This window comes from Palaemon carinicauda, chromosome 16 (genome assembly GCF_036898095.1).
Source record: "Palaemon carinicauda isolate YSFRI2023 chromosome 16, ASM3689809v2, whole genome shotgun sequence".
In the NCBI taxonomy this organism is placed as follows: domain Eukaryota; kingdom Metazoa; phylum Arthropoda; class Malacostraca; order Decapoda; family Palaemonidae; genus Palaemon; species Palaemon carinicauda.
In genome coordinates, this window is record NC_090740.1 from 30,495,124 (window position 1) to 30,510,213 (window position 15,090).

Sequence of the window (15,090 nt, forward strand, 5' to 3'; positions counted from 1 at the left end):
TTCATAGCTAAACCCTTGATTATAAGTTAAAGTTGTGAACTCGAGTCTTTTATCTAGTATAGTAAGCATATTGCTTGGGGTAGTAGTTAGGAACTGCCTATCTTATAAGGCTTTTAACTAATTCATTAATTTTTTTTGTCTAGAATACTTACTGTACACGTGCAAAGCAATAAAACTTTGATACAATTCTTTAATTATAATTTTTAGTATTTTATTTCTTAGCGATTAGCATATCCTGTGAACTTCATCGGTAGCATTCGGTGCACTGAAAAAGTTAGTAATTTCTCGTTTCCGTTGATAGGATCCTCAAAATTGGAATATTGGATAGGTTTTAAAAACTAACATATAACCCATACGTATATTTACTTTTGTTATTTAGTGTTTAAATTTTAGCGTAAATTTTAACGTTTCGGTATTGGGGGGGGATTGAGAATTTATGGTAAGCTTTGCTTTCCTTTTTTAACTTCCAAAAGTCTGAAGATTGATGTCTTAAAAAAAAAAAGGTGTAATTTCCAGATATTTTTACTTTAAGTTTTGGTAGGTTTTCTATAGTACTTAGTGTGGTGATCAAGTTATTTTAGAGATAAATTCAGTTTTTGGAAAACTACTAAATCTAGTGCAGAGAGGTCTGTATAGCTTCCTTAAGTCTTAAGTTACATAATGTAAATAGGTAAAGTTTTGACTTTAGCTGTAAAGTTCTCAAGATATAACTTCGATTTTTAATTTAAGCTATGGTTGATACGAAAGTTTTCCTGAATTTTAAGCCTTATTAGGGTATTTAGTTTCCTAAATGATCTTCTGAAAGTGCTTTTTGTAGTTAAGCAGATATTTAAAGGATTTGTCTTTATATATTTCTAAATGGTGTGAGGTATTAAAGCGGTGAGGTATTAAAGCGGTGAGTTTTTGAAGCTAACGACTTCGGCACAAGTGCAATAATGCTGCTAGGGAGTAGAGGAAAGTGTTAATCGGTTTGGGGGGGGGATCTCATTGATATATTTAAGCCCCATTTGTCTAGACCTTGGCTTTTGCTCTGGAATACTTCAATTTTAGGTCTAAACAAAATAGTATGAATTTGGTAGTCTATTTGGGTAGGTTTCTGATTTTCTAGTTTTAGTAAAGGAAATTTAAGTTTGGGTAAACTGAATCTTATTGTGATTGCTAGCCTTGAGTAATATTTAGTACATATTGAATTTGAAGTTAGCGAGCACTGTTACAGATATCACTATCCAGTAACTGGATTTCTGTGAAATAGCAATGTCCGGAGTTTCATTAATTTTGAAAAGTTGAGGGCCTTAGAAGCGAAGATGAATTAAGATTCACATGATCTTTACCACGGTAGCAAGTAACTGGATATAAGATTTATCCTAAATTCAAAATTGGACCGTTTGTAGTTAATAGGTTTGCTGTGATTTGATTTAAGCGTAGCTACCTTACATTGATGATTGAAATTTTGTCTAGTGATTACTCAGCCCTAGGATAGATGATACATATCTTGTCAGGGTTTTTGAGAACGGAATATTTTATAATCCATGATTTTTCACAAATCTTTACCCTGTTCATCTTTAAACTAGAAGCTTTGTCAAATGCTCTACAAACTTAGTTGGTTTCTGTGAATGACTACACAAAACAACAAATCTAATGCAATTTTTATTTTCAGGTTGTGATGCAGTTTACTTAATGGGTCAATAAATCACATCCCCATGTTGACAAACCGCCAGGGAAGTTCATAGAACACTGAGATCTCATAGAACACTGGGGTCAATAAATCACATCCCCATGTTGACAAACCGCCAGGGGAGTTCATAGAACACTGAGATCTCATAGAACACTGAGATTCAGTTAAGTCTGAGATCTCATAGAACACTGAGATCAGTTAAGTCATTACCTTGCAAGAGGTTTTCTGGAGAAATAAAGACCTCGATATGAAAAAATAGAACAGATCCGAGAACTATAGGATACACATTAGAGAGAAGAGGAAATTGGATATGAACTAATCATACTTAAGTAGTATAGTGGTAAAAGGATGCAAGGAAGAGGAACTACTAATGCAGCAAGATAATATTCTGGAGTGTATATAATACATGCTATTCTGGAGTGTATATAACATATGCATACTGAACAGTAAAACAAAATTAAAAACACTAATAATAATATATACATGAAAAAAAAAACGCAAGAAGGTTAAATTTAAAGAATTTTAAATTTTGTATTGGTTTTATTTCACCTTTGTTCAATAACATCTTCCCACTCTCTTTCTTGTCCATCCTCAATCGTGTTTAAATCTTGTTGTATCCATACCTGAAAGAAAAAGTAAAGCATTTTCAGTCTGTTAATCATAACTGCAAAGTTAAGATTTCAATACCCTCAAAGAAAACATAATAAAGATTTCAACTGCGTGTATGTAAATAAGATTTACTTCAAAGAATTAGACAACCATCGGCATGAAAAAAACTTGCAATTTTCTTAGTCACATATCAAGGTTTTGTTTAAATTACCTTTTTTTGAAAAATTTGGTCTGTACAAAAATTTGTAAATATTACCTTGTAGCAGTATCTTGACTGTATACGCATATTATATACCGAGCTTCCACGAAATTCCAACCTGAAAATGAAGCAGTATTAATTGAAGAAGCTGTGTAGTCTCGTTACTTCTCTTAAGCTCCAAAGTTCTTGACTATAAAGGTGTTTAGCTCATTTTGGGTATTAAAGAGGTACAGGGGAACTGCTACTTCTAATAGTAAAATCATCACAACAAACTTTCCGCACTTGTTCCCATTAACCTAAAGCTACATTGACCATTATAATAATTGCAATTATAATTTAAGGATTAAAATATTAAATTACATTTACATGAACTTATGCTGGTAATAACTGGTATAAACTACCTTTTCACAAAAAACGCGTGACAGTTGTTTGTTACAAACAACTTGACACTGCCTTAAGATACTGTCATTGGTTTCCAAATTTGTATGCATTACATGTAACATTTAATTTTGTATTATGAAGAAGAGCTTGAAATTACATAATCTATTTTGCAAATTGCTTTAGCTAACGAATACAAATTTCAAGGTTCAATTCACTTACTAATATCATTCTGTCCATTGCAGCAAGTTACTCTTCAATCAATGCCATTCCACAATGACTGAATTTACCTTGTGGAAATTCTCTTAAGATTTCTGGTAAAAAAATACACAGTTCATTATTTCCGGCCAAGATTTTTCATTAAGGCCGCCTTCATACCTGAAAAATATTTATTTTATTGATGTGTGGCAAATATTAAGCAAAATCTACAACCATTTAAATAGAAAACTAATTTTAAAAAGATAAATTTGCAAAAACACTTCCATAAAACAATTTTCATACATGCCAAGATATTTTATATAGATATGTAACACCATTAAAATAAATATTGCCAGTCGGCCTAAATATTACAACATACTTTAAGTATCTTTCTAATAAACTTGTTATCCCACAAACTCCATTACTAAAGTACCTCAAATATAAACCACTTGAGAGGAGCTGAAATTTTCACCTCTATAGACGACAATGATAAGATTGAAAAGAATTTTCATTGGTTCTATACATAGAAATCTTATAAAAGAACACAATTTAGTTTCCTTTATTGATATTAAGCTCATTAAAGTGTAATTTTTAATTAATTAAAATTTCTTAAACTGCAAACTATTTCAATTATCATCCATGCCAATTTGAGAAATTTTATATAAGCAATTAGCTATATCAACATTCAAAAAGTTTTATTAACTATTAAATCGCATTTTCGTCTAAATTTACTATAGATCAATAACAAACAGTTTTCTTAATATATTGGTTAAGGTCTTGGGAAAGTAAACCTCTCGTGTTGACCAAAATCAGCCTCAAAAATTTTGTCAACTTCGTATTCGAAATAAACTAATACCTTAATCAGTTCAGAGTAATTGCCAACACCTTAGTTTTCGAAATAGAAAACTATTTCCTTAATCAGTTCAGAGTAATTGCCAACACCTTAGTTTTCGAAATAGAAAACTATTTCCTTAATCAGTTCAGAGAAATTTTCAACACCTTAGTTTTCGAAATAGAAAACTATTTCCTTAATCAGTTCAGAGTAATTGTCAACACCTTAGTTTTCGAAATAGAAAACTAATACCTTAATCAGTTCAGAGTAATTGCCAACACCTTAGTTTTCGAAATAGAAAACTAATACCTTAATCAGTTCAGAGAAATTTTCAACACCTTAGTTTTCGAAATAGAAAACTAATACCTTAATCAGTTCAGAGTAATTGCCAACACCTTAGTTTTCGAAATAGAAAACTATTTCCTTAATCAGTTCAGAGTAATTGCCAACACCTTAGTTTTCGAAATAGAAAACTATTTCCTTAATCAGTTCAGAGAAATTTTCAACACCTTAGTTTTCGAAATAGAAAACTATTTCCTTAATCAGTTCAGAGTAATTGTCAACACCTTAGTTTTCGAAATAGAAAACTAATACCTTAATCAGTTCAGAGTAATTGCCAACACCTTAGTTTTCGAAATAGAAAACAAATACCTTAATCAGTTCAGAGAAATTTTCAACACCTTAGTTTTCGAAATAGAAAACTAATACCTTAATCAGTTCAGAGAAATTTTCAACACCTTAGTTTTCGAAATAGAAAACTAATACCTTAATCAGTTCAGAGAAATTTTCAACACCTTAGTTTTCGAAATAGAAAACTAATACCTTAATCAGTTCAGAGAAATTGTCAACACCTTAGTTTTCGAAATAGAAAACTAATACCTTAATCAGTTCAGAGTAATTGCCAACACCTTAGTTTTCGAAATAGAAAACTATTTCCTTAATCAGTTCAGAGTAATTGTCAACACCTTAGTTTTCGAAATAGAAAACTAATACCTTAATCAGTTCAGAGTAATTGCCAACACCTTAGTTTTCGAAATAGAAAACTAATACCTTAATCAGTTCAGAGAAATTTTCAACACCTTAGTTTTGGAAATAGAAAACTAATACCTTAATCAGTTCAGAGAAATTTTCAACACCTTAGTTTTCGAAATAGAAAACTAATACCTTAATCAGTTCAGAGAAATTTTCAACACCTTAGTTTTCGAAATAGAAAACAATTTCCTTAATCAGTTCAGAGAAATTGTCAACACCTTAGTTTTCGAAATAGAAAACAATTTCCTTAATCAGTTCAGAGAAATTGTCAACACCTTAGTTTTCGAAATAGAAAACTAATACCTTAATCAGTTCAGAGAAATTGTCAACACCTTAGTTTTCGAAATAGAAAACTATTTCCTTAATCAGTTCAGAGAAATTTTCAACACCTTAGTTTTCGAAATAGAAAACTATTTCCTTAATCAGTTCAGAGTAATTGTCAACACCTTAGTTTTCGAAATAGAAAACTAATACCTTAATCAGTTCAGAGAAATTGTCAACACCTTAGTTTTCGAAATAGAAAAATAATACCTTAATCAGTTCAGAGTAATTGCCAACACCTTAGTTTTCGAAATAGAAAACTATTTCCTTAATCAGTTCAGAGTAATTGTCAACACCTTAGTTTTCGAAATAGAAAACTAATACCTTAATCAGTTCAGAGTAATTGCCAACACCTTAGTTTTCGAAATAGAAAACTAATACCTTAATCAGTTCAGAGAAATTTTCAACACCTTAGTTTTCGAAATAGAAAACTAATACCTTAATCAGTTCAGAGAAATTTTCAACACCTTAGTTTTCGAAATAGAAAACTAATACCTTAATCAGTTCAGAGAAATTTTCAACACCTTAGTTTTCGAAATAGAAAACAATTTCCTTAATCAGTTCAGAGAAATTGTCAACACCTTAGTTTTCGAAATAGAAAACTAATACCTTAATCAGTTCAGAGAAATTGTCAACACCTTAGTTTTCGAAATAGAAAACTAATACCTTAATCAGTTCAGAGAAATTGTCAACACCTTAGTTTTCGAAATAGAAAACTAATACCTTAATCAGTTCAGAGAAATTGTCAACACCTTAGTTTTCGAAATAGAAAACTAATACCTTAATCAGTTCAGAGAAATTGTCAACACCTTAGTTTTCGAAATAGAAAACTAATACCTTAATCAGTTCAGAGAAATTGTCAACACCTTAGTTTTCGAAATAGAAAACTAATACCTTAATCAGTTAAGAGAAATTGTCAACACCTTAGTTTTGGAAATAGAAAACTAATACCTTAATCAGTTCAGAGAAATTGTCAACACCTTAGTTTTGGAAATAGAAAACTAATACCTTAATCAGTTCAGAGAAATTTTCAACACAGTTTTCGAAATAGAAAACTATTTCCTTAATCAGTTCAGAGTAACTGTCAACACCTTAGTTTTCGAAATAGAAAACTAATACCTTAATCAGTTCAGAGAAATTGTCAACACCTTAGTTTTCGAAATAGAAAACTAATACCTTAATCAGTTCAGAGTAATTGCCAACACCTTAGTTTTCGAAATAGAAAACTAATACCTTAATCAGTTCAGAGAAATTGTCAACACCTTAGTTTTCGAAATAGAAAACTAATACCTTAATCAGTTCAGAGAAATTGTCAACACCTTAGTTTTCGAAATAGAAAACTATTTCCTTAATCAGTTCAGAGAAATTGTCAACACCTTAGTTTTCGAAATAGAAAACTAATACCTTAATCAGTTCAGAGTAATTGCCAACACCTTAGTTTTCGAAATAGAAAACTAATACCTTAATCAGTTCAGAGAAATTGTCAACACCTTAGTTTTCGAAATAGAAAACTAATACCTTAATCAGTTCAGAGAAATTGTCAACACCTTAGTTTTCGAAATAGAAAACTATTTCCTTAATCAGTTCAGAGAAATTGTCAACACCTTAGTTTTCGAAATAGAAAACAATTTCCTTAATCAGTTCAGAGAAATTGTCAACACCTTAGTTTTCGAAATAGAAAACTAATACCTTAATCAGTTCAGAGAAATTGTCAACACCTTAGTTTTCGAAATAGAAAACCATTTCCTTAATCAGTTCAGAGAAATTGTCAACACCTTAGTTTTCGAAATAGAAAACTAATACCTTAATCAGTTCAGAGTAATTGCCAACACCTTAGTTTTCGAAATAGAAAACTAATACCTTAATCAGTTCAGAGAAATTGTCAACACCTTAGTTTTCGAAATAGAAAACTAATACCTTAATCAGTTCAGAGAAATTGTCAACACCTTAGTTTTCGAAATAGAAAACTAATACCTTAATCAGTTCAGAGAAATTGTCAACACCTTAGTTTTCGAAATAGAAAACTATTTCCTTAATCAGTTCAGAGCAATCGTCAACACCTTAGTTTTCGAAATAGAAAACTAATACCTTAATCAGTTCAGAGTAATTGCCAACACCTTAGTTTTCGAAATAGAAAACTAATACCTTAATCAGTTCAGAGAAATTTTCAACACCTTAGTTTTCGAAATAGAAAACTAATACCTTAATCAGTTCAGAGAAATTGTCAACACCTTAGTTTTCGAAATAGAAAACTATTTTCTTAATCAGTTCAGAGTAATTGTCAACACCTTAGTTTTCGAAATAGAAAAATAATACCTTAATCAGTTCAGAGAAATTGTCAACACCTTAGTTTTCGAAATAGAAAACTATTTCCTTAATCAGTTCAGAGAAATTGTCAACACTTTAGTTTTCGAAATAGAAAACTAATACCTTAATCAGTTCAGAGAAATTGTCAACACCTTAGTTTTCGAAATAGAAAACTAATACCTTAATCAGTTCAGAGAAATTGTCAACACCTTAGTTTTCGAAATAGAAAACTATTTACTTAATCAGTTCAGAGAAATTGTCAACACCTTAGTTTTCGAAATAGAAAACCATTTCCTTAATCAGTTCAGAGAAATTTTCAACACCTTAGTTTTCGAAATAGAAAACTATTTCCTTAATCAGTTCAGAGCAATTATCAACACTTTAGTTTTCGAAATAGAAAACTATTTCCTTAATCAGTTCAGAGTAATCGTCAACACCTTAGTTTTCGAGATAGTTTTCTATTTCCTTAATCAGTTCAGAGAAATTGTCAACACCTTAGTTTTCGAAATAGAAAACTAATACCTTAATCAGTTCAGAGCAATCGTCAACACCTTAGTTTTTGAGATAGAAAACTATTTCCTTAATCAGTTCAGAGCAATCGTCAACACCTTAGTTTTCGAAATAGAAAACTATTTACTTAATCAGTTCTGGGTAATCGTTAACACCTTAGTTTTCGAAATAGAAAACAAATACCTTAATCAGTTCAGAATAATTGTCAACACCTTAGTTTCCGAAATAGAAAACCATTTCCTTAATCAGTTCATAGTAATCGTCAACACGTTAGTTTTCGAAATAGAAAACTAATACCTTAATCAGTCCAAAAAAATCAGTAAAAAAAAAAAAAAAAAAAAAAAAAAAAAAAAAAAAAAAAAAAAAAAAAGTAGATAAAAAATGTTAAGTTGAAAAAGAATCAAGTCCGTTAATTCAAACTGATTCGTGCAGAGAACCACAAATTCAGAACAAAAACATGAACTTAAAAGTCCAAGAACTAAAAACCAAGTACTTTGTAGAGAAGAAAAATTTAATGTTTTTGCTTTGCCTATGTATATGTCAAATTGCACGAAAATTAAAGTAAAAATCCCTACAGGTTTAATAATCTAAATTACTTTGATTTATACCCATCTTAGATATTTTTCATACTAACCAAATGTCAAAATTCTGCACGAGAAAAATTTATTTCCTAGAATACCAGACAAGAATTTTTTTAAATAGTAGAAATATGAAAAATACTGGGAATACAAACATGGTTGTAAAGAAAAAACAATAGTACACTAAGATGAAATCTGCCAAAAATATTCAAGGAATAAACCCATACGAATCTCTGGAAACTAAGTGCATAAAAGAAAATTATTCTAAAGTACAGAAATTCAGTCTTGAAACTTCACCCAAACTGCTGGAACATTACACTTAAGAATTACAAATCGGCACAGTTTTGTAGCGATTAACTAGAATCTCTCAACCTAACCTGTAGGTTTAAGAAACCAAATAGCATCAATATTCACAACATAACCACAGCCTGAAGAAACCGAGAGATTGCGAGGAAAAGAGAAGATCAGAAGAAACCTCAGAAAGAAAGCAGAAAGAAAACACTAGGAAAACTCTAGAACGAACAAAGATAAAAAGACCAGAGGACAACATAATAGGCAGAAGAGAAGATTAGTACAGCAGACAAGATCAGAAAGAACTCCGTATGAAAAATAAGATTAGAAAATTGCCTTAAAAAATACTTGTAACAATAGGAAAAGGGCTGTTTAATATATTCTAATATTAAACAACTACAGTAACTTGTAATGTTAACTAAAAGTATTTTTGCTACAATAGTCTTTTATTAATGAAATTTTTCAGTTTGTAGTATTTTCTATTTTTCCAGTTCATTTCGTTCTTGACTTCTCTCTAAATCTGTTTTACTGTTTGCGTTCTAACGTTCAGCTTTGTAATTCCTTCATTTTTTTAGTTTCAAATACACCTGGAAGAAACCACCACATTTAGTGTACATATTAAATCTTTAGACTAGACCTATCTTTGACAGAAGTAGGGCTACTCTTTACCTTGGCAGTATTAAGCAATATTTGTCAAACTGTCTTAAATCAAAATACCTTATATTTCAATTTGGATCAGATTAAAGTCTTACGAAAATACTACTAATTCCTCTTACCTTTCAAAATAGATATAACCTAATTGTCCTTCTACCCATTGAAAAACCGTTCTCAATTTCTTTTGCATGAAACGGAACATCTGAACAATCTGAAAAATAATTATCTTGAAAGTTATACATATTAACAATCTTACAAGTTATACATATTCGCAACCTTACAATTTATACACATTCACAGTCTTGCAAGTTATACACATTCACAGTCTTGCAAGTTATACACATTCACAGTCTTGCAAGTTATACACATTCACAGTCTTGCAAGTTATACACATTCACAGTCTTGCAAGTTATACACATTCACAGTCTTGCAAGTTAAATACATTCACAGTCTTGCAAGTTAAATACATTCACAGTCTTGCAAGTTGTACACATTCACAGTCTTGCAAGTTGTACACATTCACAGTCTTGCAAGTTGTACACATTCACAGTCTTGCAAGTTGTACACATTCACAGTCTTGCAAGTTGTACACATTCACAGTCTTGCAAGTTGTACACATTCACAGTCTCGCAAGTTATATACTAAGTGTCTTACAATCTACATACCTTAATCTTGCAAGTTATATATATTCACAATCTTACGCACTTCATGCAAACAATTTATCTCTAGCGGAAAAGGCATTCGTTATATGATAAATCTTTTCTCGAGTAACAGGCATATTAGTTTAACGGCTCAAAATTGAGAATTTTAAGCAAAATACTAAATAGATTTATAATATACAGCAAAAGCAGTCGTTTCTAGTCCACTGCCCAAGACATGTCCTTATGTCTGGGGTTTGGCCAGTTTTCATCACCGTGCTAGCAAGTACGGATTGGTTGTGTGGGGACTGGTCTGATGGCTCTCAGAAAACCAACTTACAATACACATTTTAACAAGTCACTTGTTTTCGTATTACCTCCTGTTAGAATATTTTGTTCTCTTCTATAGTAGACAATCTAGTTATAGATTTCAGGTGCAATTACGTTAATCACCAAAATATCTGCCCATCAAAACTAACTTGACAATCCGATAATTACGCACTGATTAACAAAAAACGCTATGTATAGATATAAAAGGTCTTACAAGTCTACAAAATTTCCTTCTACTTGAGCCAGGTACCTGATGAAAATTTAATTTATTACGCTTCCGTCTGTTACAGATTTCCCAATTACTGTACCTCTGATATAAAAGTTGCGGCTAAGTAATTTAAAAATTGACTTAAATGCATTTTTCACCAGGAATAACTTCCACTTTCAGGCCAATTCCTAATTTAAACAACTAATTTTCATGCTTTAATGTTCACTTTGAACTGACATTTTTCAAAATTTCTATTTGCATAATAGCCATGAAGCTAAACAAATGTCAAAAAGTATTATCCACTTACCAGTACTGAAGGTTTTGAATTTGTGGATCAATTTCCAAGTAAATATTCTTTTAACTCAAATTTTACCCAACTCCAGGTGAATGAAATCTTCCTTTTAAAAAAAATTTCTGGTTCTTGTGCATTTGAGTTCATCGTTCAAGCTTCAGCACCTTAGTGAGTATGGTCATTACAAATCTGGAAAAGAACATATATTAATATGTGCAAATATTTCAGCCACTAAAAGGCTTCATTTGAAAACTACCAGCGAGAATATACCAATAATTTTCATGTTAACCCTTTTACCCCTTAAAGAAACTTTTTAAAGTAACAACAGCACTATTGAAAACCTAAATTCCTATTACAACTTGTGGCTAATATATCCCAATAAATGTTAAAGAATTAATTCGCTTAACCACTTTAGCTGCATGATAAACACCTGATAAAAACATCAATTTACTTGTGTATGAAACTGCCGACATAATTTTCAAAATTTTAAGCATTTAAAAGTCCAAAGGTTATATCTATAAACTTCAAACAAACTAATGACAGTGCATCCATTCTAAATCCATATCAATCACTTCTTGCATCAAATTTCAAAAAAGTTCATTCTATGGGAAAACCAATACCTGTCAGTATCAATTTGAACCTACTATGAGATTCAGGGCCTCTGTAACACGGTTTTTTCGCAATAACTTGTTTTCTATGAATTTCATAAAAATAACGCTTTTTCATAATGCACATTATATCTACACATAAATTTTGACTATATTCTGCATTACGTAGGTTGAATAAATTTGGTACTTTATTAAGTAAAAGTGACGATTTTTGAAGACGGGCCAACTTACTCAGAGAAAAGGTTTCGAACGCACTCGTTACGTAACTTATGACGGCATTTCTTCTCTCTTTCTCGATCGATGATTGGTTATACGTAACGAAGGCTATACCTCTGCCAACAATAACACAAAAGTGTAAATAAAAGCAAAGCAGTACACCTATATGAACTCTGAAACCTCTCCACTGAGAATTGTCATAATGAACAAACTAACAAAATATGTTAATAAATACAAAAACACTTCGATTATTTGTCTAACTCCCAAAATAAGTTTCCTAAGAAATTAGTCTACTTTATAGCTCCCAATCAGACTGACAAGGTGTAGGGAATAGTTGGTAATTTTCAAAAACGTAGTAGACAAGCTTGATTTGATAACTGCTACATCCAATGTCAAGCAATTTTTATTTATTGTCTATCTACCGATCTATTTACTGTATAAAAAAAAAATTGCCGGTACTGTATTTTGCTTTAAACTTTCACCAATGATTATCGTCAGAATGATGACTTCATGAGGCTCCACCCACTTTAGCCTCGTTATAATTCTGGATAACACTGAAGGCTATCATGGGTATTGTTGGATCAGAAAATTAAAATTCTGGCTATAAAAACTTATTTCTCGAGTAATTGTAAGAAGTGCTAAATGATCCTCAAGGATCCCAGCAGTTGGCCTAAACGTTTAATTCATTTATACTACTGTTGCGGCACTTCTGCTACAGTAGTATTACTACGCTAGCACAGATACCCCGCCCACATTTATGTATCGTTCCGCCATTCATAAGTCTTTGTAAGGTTTTTTTTCCACTGTGCAATAAGCCATGGCTTCCTCAGAAATTAAGTTTAACATTAGATGATAGGTTATTTCATTAAGCTGACAAATTATGGCAACTGGGTATGTTATTACCGATGTTGAAGCTAAAGATAAAGTATGGTATCATTCCTTTATTGCATTATCATCTTTACTACTATTTGTTTGGCTACATGTAGTAATTATTTTAAAGGATAAATGAATTATGTTCACTTTACTCCTATAAATTCACATTAGATGTACAAATAAAACTCCTAAAACTATTCCTGATTTATTTACAAAATGCAGTCATGCCCAAAACATATACGGCCTAAGAAGAAGAAAAAAAATTATATCGGATGATCCGTTGGTCTGATGGATAGTTTAGCGCAAAATTCTTATTTTAGCAAAAATAGTTATATAAAGACTGTTTACATACAATCTCTCTCTCTCTCTCTCTCTCTCTCTCTCTCTCTCTCTCTCTCTCTCTCTCTCTCTCTCTCTCTCTCTCTCTCTCGGTGGCATAGTGAATAGTTAAAGGACATTTTCAAAAGCCTGAATGACATTACAAGTATTATAATCATGTTACGCTATATACAAATCAGACCTTAAATACTGGATTTAAACTAAACACTGAATAATTACCTATTCAGGCTATAGTGAATATGACCATGGGATTTCTCTTAACTGTATAAAGTTGCAAGTCGTAAGATAAATGCAGTTTTGCAACCACAGGGGCAATTCCAAATCCTGCTAGCCATTCTTGACTGTTATGGGTTCCAGAGCCGATGGAAGAAGGTGAATGGGTGTCCGGTGGATGGGCGGGGCAAAATTTTGTCAAAAGGTGTTTACATTGCTTACGTAATGAGTGTTTTCGACTCTTGGCTCGTTATCACTGGCCATGGCGTCGGCTAGATCATTTTTACTCTATAAAAATTAAAACTATCGGGTTTAGGTTATTGAAAATGCTGACAAAATTTGTGTGTGGTTGTAAAATATACATATGTCAACTTTCAGCTACATCCGATGCCTTGATAAGGAGAAAAGTCCAAAAAACCGTGTTACAGAGGCCCTGAATCTCATAGTAATTTAGTAATTCCAGTAACTGGTTTCGGAGTCTAAGAATATATTACGTAAAGCAATCAAAGTCTACTGCAATCAAAATTCGTCAGGAAAAATACCTAGGAAAGAAAAGTCTTGAGAAATTCCGTCTATAATGTATTAGATTTCCCTAGTACTGTACCTCCTCTGATAAAGTTGCGGGCAAGTAATTTAAAAAATATATTATCTTAGGAATAAAACTATCACCAGGAATGACTCCTCCCATTTAACTCGACAAATTCTAATTCCCAATTAAAACTAACTTCCAAGTTTTCATGTTTTAAAGTTTAATTTGAACTGGCATTTTCCAAAATTTTTATTTTCATAATAGCCAAAAGCTAAAAGTTAAAGTTTTATCCACTTACCAGTATTGAAGGTTTTGAACTTGTGGGTCAATTTCCAAGTAAATATTATTTAATTCATTCCACCTCAGCGGAATGAAATCTTCCTTATAAATATATTCTCAAGTTCGTATGCAGAGTTTTCATCCTTCATGGTTCAGCCTCAGTTAGGTCATTAAAAATATGGAAAAGAAAATCCCTTAATGTGTGCAAATATTTCGGCCAATAAAAGACTATTTGAAGACTCATTACCAGAGAGAAAGCCAATCATTTTCATGTTTACCGAGAATTCTTTAAGTAATAACCGCATTATTAGAATATATTTATTACAATCTGTGAATATACCCCAATAATTTTCTATTTCATGCATTTCTGACCCCGATAGAGGCAAATCATACATTGAGAGATTTTGGACCCCTTACATAAAAGAAAATTGTGGGTTACTCTAGTGCGGAATTTTTTTTTTTTTGGGGGGGAGGGAGTTGTCTAAAACGAGTGATTTGCAAATTATAATGGCCATAGATACAAAATAAACAAGATAGCCAGTTAGAAAAATATAGTTCTTTCAAGTGGCTGGAAATTAGAATATAATTATCTATGATTCACTTCACTCCTAATGTTCTTTTTTGATCGGCCGTCGCTTGCTACGCTCGCAAAATTAACTTTACATCACTACTACTGTACTCTGGCAAATGGTACATAATGAGCTGTGCATGCAACCCTCTTGGGTCATTTCATGGATATTTTTTTTACTTTCACATGACCAACAATAGCTACATACTGAACAAAGTATTTTTATATAGCCAGTTACCGAAATGGATGAAATTACACTAGATGTCGAAATATATTGTACTTCCCTCTTGGAGACAGACGTCTTCGTGTGAAAGTGGTCATGACGGTACTGAAGGCGAGGTTGAGAAAAATGGCTGCTGTAGAACATCCGGGATCTTGTGCGTAAATATTTGGAAGCTCGTAATAGGTTACAG

General features: G+C 31.6%; 1 long non-coding RNA gene across 1 annotated transcript; it reads right to left on the reverse strand.

The window, feature by feature from the left end:
- Positions 1–2,195: 2,195 nt before the first annotated feature.
- On the reverse strand, positions 2,196–14,446 carry LOC137655023 (uncharacterized). The gene is made up of 6 exons (XR_011046777.1): positions 14,129–14,446; positions 11,068–11,241; positions 9,707–9,795; positions 3,084–3,239; positions 2,541–2,601; positions 2,196–2,298 (listed from the first exon to the last, which is right to left on the reverse strand). It is a non-coding gene; the product is annotated as an uncharacterized lncRNA (long non-coding RNA).
- Positions 14,447–15,090: the final 644 nt, after the last annotated feature.